The sequence below is a fragment of the Pinus tabuliformis genome, chromosome 6, assembly GCF_031772625.1.
Source record: "Pinus tabuliformis cultivar Carrire ecotype Pingquan chromosome 6, CPIR1, whole genome shotgun sequence".
NCBI lineage: Eukaryota > Viridiplantae > Streptophyta > Pinopsida > Pinales > Pinaceae > Pinus > Pinus tabuliformis.
Window position 1 is genome coordinate 292948650 of NC_142292.1, and position 9663 is coordinate 292958312.

The window sequence follows — 9663 nt, forward strand, 5'->3', positions numbered from 1 at the left end:
CAAATAATATACTTAAAATCTATGTATTTCTATTAGGATTTAGGAGATTTACAGAAGAATGATGCACAAGATATGGTGGAACGCATTACAACACTTGTAAATTAAAAAATTTCTAATGATGGTACCTATGATATTTCTCCATTAACAACAGGAGATGTGCTTGCAACGATAGATATAGGTAAATCTAAAGGAGGTCCCCATGGTTGGCACTAGGTTTTAGACCCCATTGATGGGACAAATGGGTAAGCCATGAGAATGTGATAGGGACCTATAATGTGATTTATCTAGATTGTAAGTCCTTACCTTTTCTTTTGTAAATGTGGTTGCAAGTTTTCTCTTGGTCACCAAACCAACTTTTCTCTTCGTGTCTACCTACTGTATGTTCCCTTCTTGTCTCTGTTTTTTTTATGTTGCAGGGAGAAACCTTGTAGTCACTATATGAAATGTTCATACCTTTGTTAGTTGTTATTATTCAAGTTGCACTAATTTCCTATGAATCAATGTCTAATATATGTTTCCTACTTGCATCAACTAATCAACCTGCATAGATCCATCTTAACTCTGGATTGTTAAGGACTAGGTGGGGCCAAAAATGATTTAAAATGAAAATCTCTTTGTGCTTCAAAGACCTAGAGTTAAGATGGATTTGTGCTAGAATCTATCTCTCTATATATCATTTTTTAAAAGCAGTCCAAGTCAACTCAGACTTGGTTAACTTGGATGAGTTGATTGTCGACCATATCAACTTAGCCATATATTTAGTTTGGAGGCCCAGTTGGTGCCGAACCAGTCAAAGCATGGCTCAGCCAGTCTAGCAGAAAACTAACCCTAGTCAACCAAGTAAAGAGACCTGCCCCACCCCTCCATTTGCATCAAACCTCTCTTATTGAGCATGTGGAGTTTTGGAGCAACGTTGAAGAGTAGTGATTTGTCCTAGTTAGGTATACCCTAAGTTTCATACTTTCAACCCATTACCAATTTGAACTTTAAAGTTTTCAGTACGAAATTTGCATAATTAGAAGTTAATATAGGGTTTTCAATGTTGCATATTTGAATTTTAATATTGGAATTTTACCATGCCCCCAAGAGTCAAAGACCCTACATGGATCCATGTTGATCTTGTCGATGAGTATTTTATCGCAATAAATGCATTGGGGTGGTTGGGTGGGGGAAACTAGTTGTAAGAATTCTTGGCTAGTACAGGAAGCCAAGTTTCCCCAAGCATCGCCCCATTAGAGGAGATTGAAAAAATCATATTGGAACTACAAAATCAACTTGTGAAATTTAAGGAAGACAATACTAGGAAAACAGAGATGTATATAGTATGCTTTTCAGATTTTAGTGTATAGAGGGAATTTAGAGACCCATTTATCAATAATGATGTATTTTGTTGTTGACATGTATTTTGATGAGTGCCATTTTGAAATTTTTTGAGATATTCAAACTTTACATGTTATGTGCATGAGCAAACTTTATATATTTTTTCTCTAATGGCTTGGAATCTTTAAAAATGATTTTTAATCAATACCTAAGTATTTTAAGTATTTTTTAGTAAACCAAGTCAATTAAATCAGATCAACTTGAGTCAATCTGAGTTTGAGTGGGAGTCCAAGTTGACCCACGACTAGTTCCAAGTCTGAGTCTGAGTTGGAGTCCAAGTTGACACTTGACTGATTATGAGTTTGAAAACATTGATTTATACACACGCATAAATATATTTTTGGTATTTTATGTAAATTTTCTTTTTGACATTATGAATTTTAATTTTATTTTTTGTTTTAATTTACATGTGTTACCCATGGATGTTATAATCTCATACACACTGGGTTGTAGAATGCACCTAGCTTCTCCTAGTGTTATAATGCATTTCTAGTGAAGCTTTTACAATTGGTCTACATTTCTTATTCCAGTTTCTAGTGTACTGCAATATGTCAGCCATTGCACATTTCTAACACTTTTTCATGTTACAGTTTTTGCTATTTTGATTAAGGAGACCAACCTATTTTGTATATTTCTTAGAGGAGACCAATATGTTGTAGCCTTGGGCTTATTGGATGAAGGAAAAGTTATTTTGGGTGTGTTGGTCTGCCCAAATTTTCTCTGGACATCTGTTAGCATCAATTCTCACCCTTCAAATGATCCAATTGGTTTTCTTTTTTATCTACAAGAAAAGGAGATGGCACTATTATGAAATCATTGGATGGTTCTATACAGCCTAAAAGGGTGTGTAACACTTTCATTTTTAGCCAAGAATAATCTTTTGTTGGGACTGATATTAACACCATAGTTGATATTTTAGCTTTATTTCCATTTGATATTCAAATTTGATTTAATGTACTTTTGCATAGGTGTATGTAAGTGCCATAGAAAAGTTTGTAGAAGCATCTATCTTTGAATCATACGAGGCAACACATTCCATGCATGACTTAATAGTTGCAATAGTGAAGGTATTTTTCCATCAAGTTCAAGATCTTGTGATATTCCTTTTTGCAATTGGAAAATGACCCTTTGTTAATGAGTTGGGATCTACCTTTTATTAGAGGCCATGACCAAGGGGCATCTATTCCATTAAATTCATCCAATACTTGAATCTTTCCTCTTCTATTGAGTTAGGCCACAACCATGGGCCATCAATGTTTCTAGGACTTCCACCCACATTTGGATGGGGTAGATAACTCCATTCGCCACATTAATTCAGTAACATGTCTTCAAGTAGTTTTGAACCTAGTTTTGTGCACTGAAAGTTCTTTGATTTAACCACATGACCACAACCCACCTGAGAGGATTTTGAGTCGTTTTCTTCAATTTGTTTTAATATAGAGTTTAGTAGTTTATTTACTGGATAAAATGTGAGATTCCTATGAAAATATCCTTGACAGATCCTGGGTGTAAAAGCACCATCAATTAGAATAGATAGTCAGGAAAAATATGGAGCAATGACAAGGGGTGATGGAGAATTATATCTTCACTTTCCCAATCCAGGCTATAGTGAAAATATTTGGGATCATGTAGTTGGTTGCATTATAATCTAAGGTGATTCTAGAATTTTTATTCTTTCTAGGCATTTTTTGAATTGTTCTTTTTCAACTACTTATTCCCATGTGGTACTTTCATTGAATGATAATTGTGTTCTATGATTTTATTTATTGCAGCATGATTGGATCAAATTGTTAAAATGATATACATTTCAAGCCAATAAATATGTTATTGTGATGAATGTTTATTGTTATTGTGTAAGGTTAGATGACAAATATGTTTCATGTAATTATTGATTAATGATGAAATTATTGGGTAGTTCTATCTACCAACTCATAAATTATGTAAGCTTTTTAACAATGTGATACGAATTGATCTTGACATGTGCTTATTGAGATTGTGTTTGTTCCTTGGCTAGGCTACAAGCCCCTATCTACTGTGGTAGTATTGGTAAGTTTTGTGAGAGTGTACCGTGTTTCTCAAGGGGACTAAAAGGCCCTGTGCACCATGTAATATTTCCAAGCTTTATCATTATGTTAGTAGGAGATTTACTTCCTCTAGACCCTAAGGATCATGACATATTGGGGCATGTTACCCACCCACATGTACGGGTAACCATAAGAGATTTTTTCTTCTATGATGCAATTTGCTAGCTAGTTGTCATACATTATTTATTATATGTTGTCTTTTTGTTTCCATATTTTTTCACAAGTTATCTACAACTTGAGTTTTTTAGCATGTAACTTAGTTGGCATGATTGTTCCTAGGCTTTTCTTGAAGGTTGAATACTAATTTCCTAAGGTGTTCTTTTCTATGGTGACATTTTATTTTCTTTGTTTATACAGGTCATCTAGTCACATAGTGGTCACTATTACCCAACTGAAGAAACATGTTCGAATTTCTTGCATTTCTGGGGAAAAATGGTGGACATTGCTGATGTTGAGGTATATTTGTATAAATCCTATATAGTCTACTTTAGTTTATATTTCATCATTCATCACATTGTATCTTATACTCTCCATTGTATCTTCTTTCATTTTTAGAAGAGGAACTCAGTATTGATGGTAAGCGGGAATTGAAGAAAGAGGAGAACAATAGCACTGGAGTGACAAATATAGAAAGAGAGAGAGAAGAGAACTAGTCTAGTGATACCCTTAAAGCCAATATCCCACATGAGACACACACATATAGATTGATGGTCAAGTCTTTAGAGTTGGTGAATTCACCTGCAATGCCTTGGCAACATAATGATAATGTTTTGAAGTGATGAAACAATATTTTATGTATAAATGTTTGTCCAACCAATATTAAGTTGTAAACTCATATTGTAATACTTGACATTTCATATAATATACTTTGTGGTTGAAATTATTTATAGTTGTACTTGTAGATATCATTTAGTATTGTAATTAACATATGTAACTTTGTGTTTTCATATTAGATGAACATGCACATTGTATGACATTTTTATTTTTTAATTTAGTCGCAAAATCATACTAATTAATTTATGTTGATTAATAATGAACACATAAAATCAATCTAAAACTACTAAATTAGTAGTTCATATTGATTAATGATGAATACAAATAAAATGAAAATATGACTAAATTAGTCGTTTATAATGATTATTAATGAAAGTAAATGGAATGAATATAAACTACTAAATCAGTCATGTATATAATGAATATGAAGCTACCAAGAAAAGATAAATGACTATTGTGAATGATAAATTTGTGATTACAAATGAAGATTAAATTTTGCATATATATGACTATTAGTGGCTAATTTACAATATCTTATAACACGACTGAAATTTAGTCATATTTCTTTGGTCATTAATTGGTTTCAAACAATGACTAAAATTTGTATATATATTACTATTAGTAGCTAATTTATAGTATCTTATAACATGACTAACATTTTGGTCATATTTCCTTGGTCATTAATTGATTTTCTTGGGTGATCATGTAATAGTATATTTTGTTGTGTATTTGGTCATTAATTTTGACAATTAATGACTAAATTTATGACCAAATTTATGACTAAATATACTACTAAACCATAAAATTGAGACACCGAATTAATGACTAAGCTAAATATGACTAAAAGTTTCTCACGTTATAAGATACTATAAATTAGCCACTATTGGTCACCGATTGAAAAATCGTTGTTTATATGCAAATTTTAGTCATTCTTTTAGTAACTAATTAGCCATTTTGTACTGGTGACTGTAGCCCTAATCTTTGCACGTGTGAAAGTTCTTGTTGTAGTTAGCTAGGGCTCCCTCTAAGTTCGCTTGAAGTGCTTCTCTCTTCGCTTGGATAGGAGGCATAGTAATCCTAGTTTGAAGCCCAAACAATGATGGATGAGAAACCTTAATGTTGCTGTTGTAGTGACTACAGTAAGCCCTTTTATTTCTCACACATGTGGCTGTAACTTACCCTAAAAGTGTCCTTAATACTTCAGTTATCTTTCCTCCTTCTTCGCTGCTTTAGAGGCTCCCTTAAGTTTGACTTTTCCACCCTTTACTTGGCTGCACCTGCTCACTTATTTCATAGATGATCTTCGCTATCTATGGAGGAGTGGACAACCTCTATATATAGAGGATTTTCCCTCCTTTAGGCTGAATTATAGGCCAACTTGCTGCATTGAGGCCGAATTGACTTTTGTTGCTGCAATAGGTGCTTTTAATGGTGCAATTGCTTATTTTGATGGTGTCTTTACTAGGAGGACACTTGACTTTGCTTGGAAGTATTCTCTTGAATTTAATACATATCCATACATGGTGTAACATGCCCTTAAGGCCTTCAACATTTCCTTTTGACTATTTTAATCACCTATAACACTTAACATGTGTGTTGTAGCAGCTACAACCACCCTCCAAAATTTAGCCTTCGCTTCGTTTTGGAGCTTCCTTACCAACCTTTCACAGCACATTGTCTTGCTTCGTCAAGAACACAAGCTTCAATGTTTTTCTTGCACAGAGGCGGCCTGTCGATCACAGCTTGATGCATTCCCCTCACAGGCTATACATCTAGACTTGGTCCAGCTGTAGGTTGAGCAGCTCCCCCAAGAAATTGCACATTCATGTTTGGCAACCTATTAGGCTCCAGAATTACGCAATTCTGCCAATCAACCCTCACAGTGAAAATTATGCAATTTTCACCATTAGGGCTACTCAGCCCATAATTTGTGCAAATCTAGGCAACAGTTATCTACTCTGCCCAAAAATTGCGCAAATCTCCTAGGTAGCTAGCCTAGCTCCCAGCCAGAAATGTGTATTTCCTTCAAGCAATTAAGCAACTTCATGCATGAGTAGTTCGGTTGAGTAGCTCCACCCGGGACCAAGGAAACTTGACTTGCATGCATGGCTTTATTTTTCCGGGAATAGAAAAAGGCATCCCATGATTCAGGAAGCTACTTTTAGCAGCTGGAGGTTACATGCAACGTTATTTTAGAAACTTTCCTCCAAGTGTCGTCTTTTCCTAGATTTGTGGCATGCGCGTCATGAGCTCAAAGTTTATTTATTCGACGCATCAGAGCTCATTCTTTCACATCGATCTTTGATCTCTAACATCCCACATCACATCCAAGACTCTTCGACACATTCGGCTTAGCTATTCACGGGTAAGTCGCCTCAACTTGTATTTTTCAGCATTTCTGCTCCTTTCTGTGTTTTCGCTTGTGCGAGTGTTGCTTGCTTGATTTATTTGAATTCTTGTTGTCATTTACATGTATACTAGCTTTTCATAGCACTATTTCAATTTTCCTTGCTATCTCACTGCTGTCGCATGCATGAAATTGTTTTACACGAATGGTTGGCAATTCGGCGACTCGCTTTACCCACATGCATGTTGATCTGTTTACTAAATCTTTCATTCATGTTTGCATGCACTGTCAATTTCTTCTTTCACTTAGTGTCACGATGAATTAACTTTCATATTTTATTTGAGTTTCCCGTCGATGAGTCTGGCCAACCTTGGCCCCGACTCTGCCTTTCACTGAGACAACATTGCGCAATCTAGGGAAGGAAGCCTTTGTCTTCCTCTATACAAATGTGCATTTATGCCCAAGCACTGTCCTCCAGGATTGTTTTGTGCATTTCTAAGGGACAGTGACTACTAGTTCAGAAAATTGCGCAATGCAGTCCATGAGCCTGTAGTCACTCCCAGCTGGAATTGAGCATTGCTCAATCCCAACAGACAGCAGCCAATCTGGATTGCACATTGAGAAAATCTTGCAGCCAGTCTTGCCTCCTAGATAGACCAGGCTACCTTTTCCGTAGTTCTGGCAGCCAGTCACCTAACCTCCCAAAAGAAATTGTGTAATCTTTCCTATCAGTTCCCCAGCCATGTGCTATGTCATTCCCCGAATTTTCTTTAGTTTTTGCTGACAGATGTTTTTCCATGCATGTTGCTTGTCTCTAGATATTTCAGGTGTTCATCTGCATCTTAGTAGTACAGTATCAATGGATTCCAAGAGAGTGGGATGACATGACACTGATGGAAAGGCAGCTGGATCTATAGTTGAGCGAGTGTCCTCTAGTCTACCAATATATGAAGATACCAAACTGTTTCTAGACAAGTACATCAAACTCAAGTGGCAAGAGGTCAATGAAGCATTTGCAGGCACTTTTGAAGAAGACCTTGAAGACCATCATGTGTATGTGAACATTCAAAAGTTTGGCTTCTACGGGATTGCATGCAGTTACCTGCTTTTCCATGCGCATACATGATACACTGGATCATCTCTCACACTGATCCCAGGACGATGATCTTGAGCAACGTCAGTGGGATGAAGCTTGCAAACTTCTGGGAACGAGACTATGACGAGATATATCAGATGTCAGAGCCCATGATTATCATGAAGACTCCCTCCAACTCGCCCAACAATAGTGCTAACTCTGGGGACATTCTAAAGAACTGGGTAAAGGAGTCGGCTCGATTCAGGTTGACACCCAACCAAATCTATAAGTCGAAGATACTGCAAAAGGAATATCAATACTTAGTCATATTTTCATGTTAACTGTATGGCCAAGAAAGCATGGAAACCTTCCCACAGAGTTGGGTGATCATGTTGGACCAACTGGCTAGAGAGGGAAAACCATGTAACTAGTCTAGCATGCTGGATCATCAGCTGAAGGAACAAGTAACAAAGGCTTGACAGTCACCTGGAGGTAAGGCATGCACAGATTTACATGTCTACCTACATCTTAGATGTAATTTGTGCCCGACAAGAGTTCCCAGGCTTGGAGTGGGCATGGTCATCGACAAAGACTGCTATGAACACATATTTCAGGTTGTTGTCCAAATGCAACTTCAGAGGAGTAATCACATGGTTGTCGAGTCATTTTGTCACCCCAGTCTACAAGATGATTTTCAAACAGGATCCACCCTACATGTAAAAGGAAACAATGGAGGCACTGTTAGACATTTCTGATTGGTATGCCTCACCGTTCGACACCTTCATCCGAATGTTTAGCGGGGAGAAGCATCCGCATGTTCTACCAAAGTTTTCCTTAGACATGCTTGTCATGCAAGAAGTAGATTATCACATCTTGGCAGGATTGATAACTAGATTGCACCAAAAGAAGAAGGCACCTTGGCCCTCTCTTCCATTGAGGATTGGGTTATATGAGATCCAGAGTATCAAGCAAGTGGATTTCAAAGCAAAACAGATGAAGAAGTATCCATTCGACCTTTGAAGTTATAATCCGTATGACCCACATTGTATTGTGAAGGATCACTACATGAGAGTTCAGTTCAATTGTATCCACGGGGCATTTCATTGGGCCGAGGAGGACCCATGGAGATATTTCTACAATTTCTCCAGACCCAATGAATAGGTCGGCTTCACTATGGAGTGGTTAGTGAAGAAACATGAAGCACGCATCTCAGAGAGAACCAGCACTAGTAACATCACAGGCAAGCATACCAGTACACGACAAGGGTAAGAGGAATATTGTCGATAGCATGGAGGAGGAGCAAAGCAGTGAGTTCCAAGAAGATCCATTAGTAGAGAAATTAACTATGGCTATAGAGGAAAAAAGGCATCAACACAACATGTGAATCTTGCAGAGGCAAGGGGATAAGAAAATAATGGAAGAAGCAGAGAAGGAGTTGCATGAGCTGAGGGAGCAACTTCGAAAGGAACAAGAGCTGCCGAAATAGGAGTGGGAAGCACAAAAGTAAGAAATAAAGCAGGGGGCGCAACATGTACAAATAGATGAAACAACGCTCATACAAGTAGCTGATTCATAAAAAAAAATAGCATCGGGTAAACAGGGTGAACCATAGCAGGACCAATACTTCGCTCATGAGATAGAACAAGCACTTCAATAGTTGGATGCAGACATGGAGAAGCAAGAGTTGGAACAAGACACTGACCTCATGCCTCATCACCAAGAGGTCAACTTACCTGCTTCACCACATCTAGATGATGAGCAAGTCTTGAGTGACCAAAGAGGCACTGAGATCCTTGGTGATTAGCTCGAAGGAGAGATGCACAACATCCCATTTGATGAATCTCAACATAGAGTTGTGCAGTCTCACAAAGTGTCAACTCTAGAGGATCATACATATCATGCGAAAGTTGAGGAATGAGTGATCATGACTGATGTGCGCAAACATCCAACATCCTTGGCCGATGCAACCAAAGTGTATGTTGAAGCCACTAGCTCAAGTGCTC

General features: G+C 37.2%; 1 pseudogene; it reads left to right on the forward strand.

Moving 5' to 3' along the window:
• The window catches only part of LOC149258480 (uncharacterized), a 55510-nt pseudogene extending 47705 nt beyond the window's left edge, over positions 1-7805 (forward strand).
• The last annotated feature ends 1858 nt before the right edge of the window (positions 7806-9663 follow it).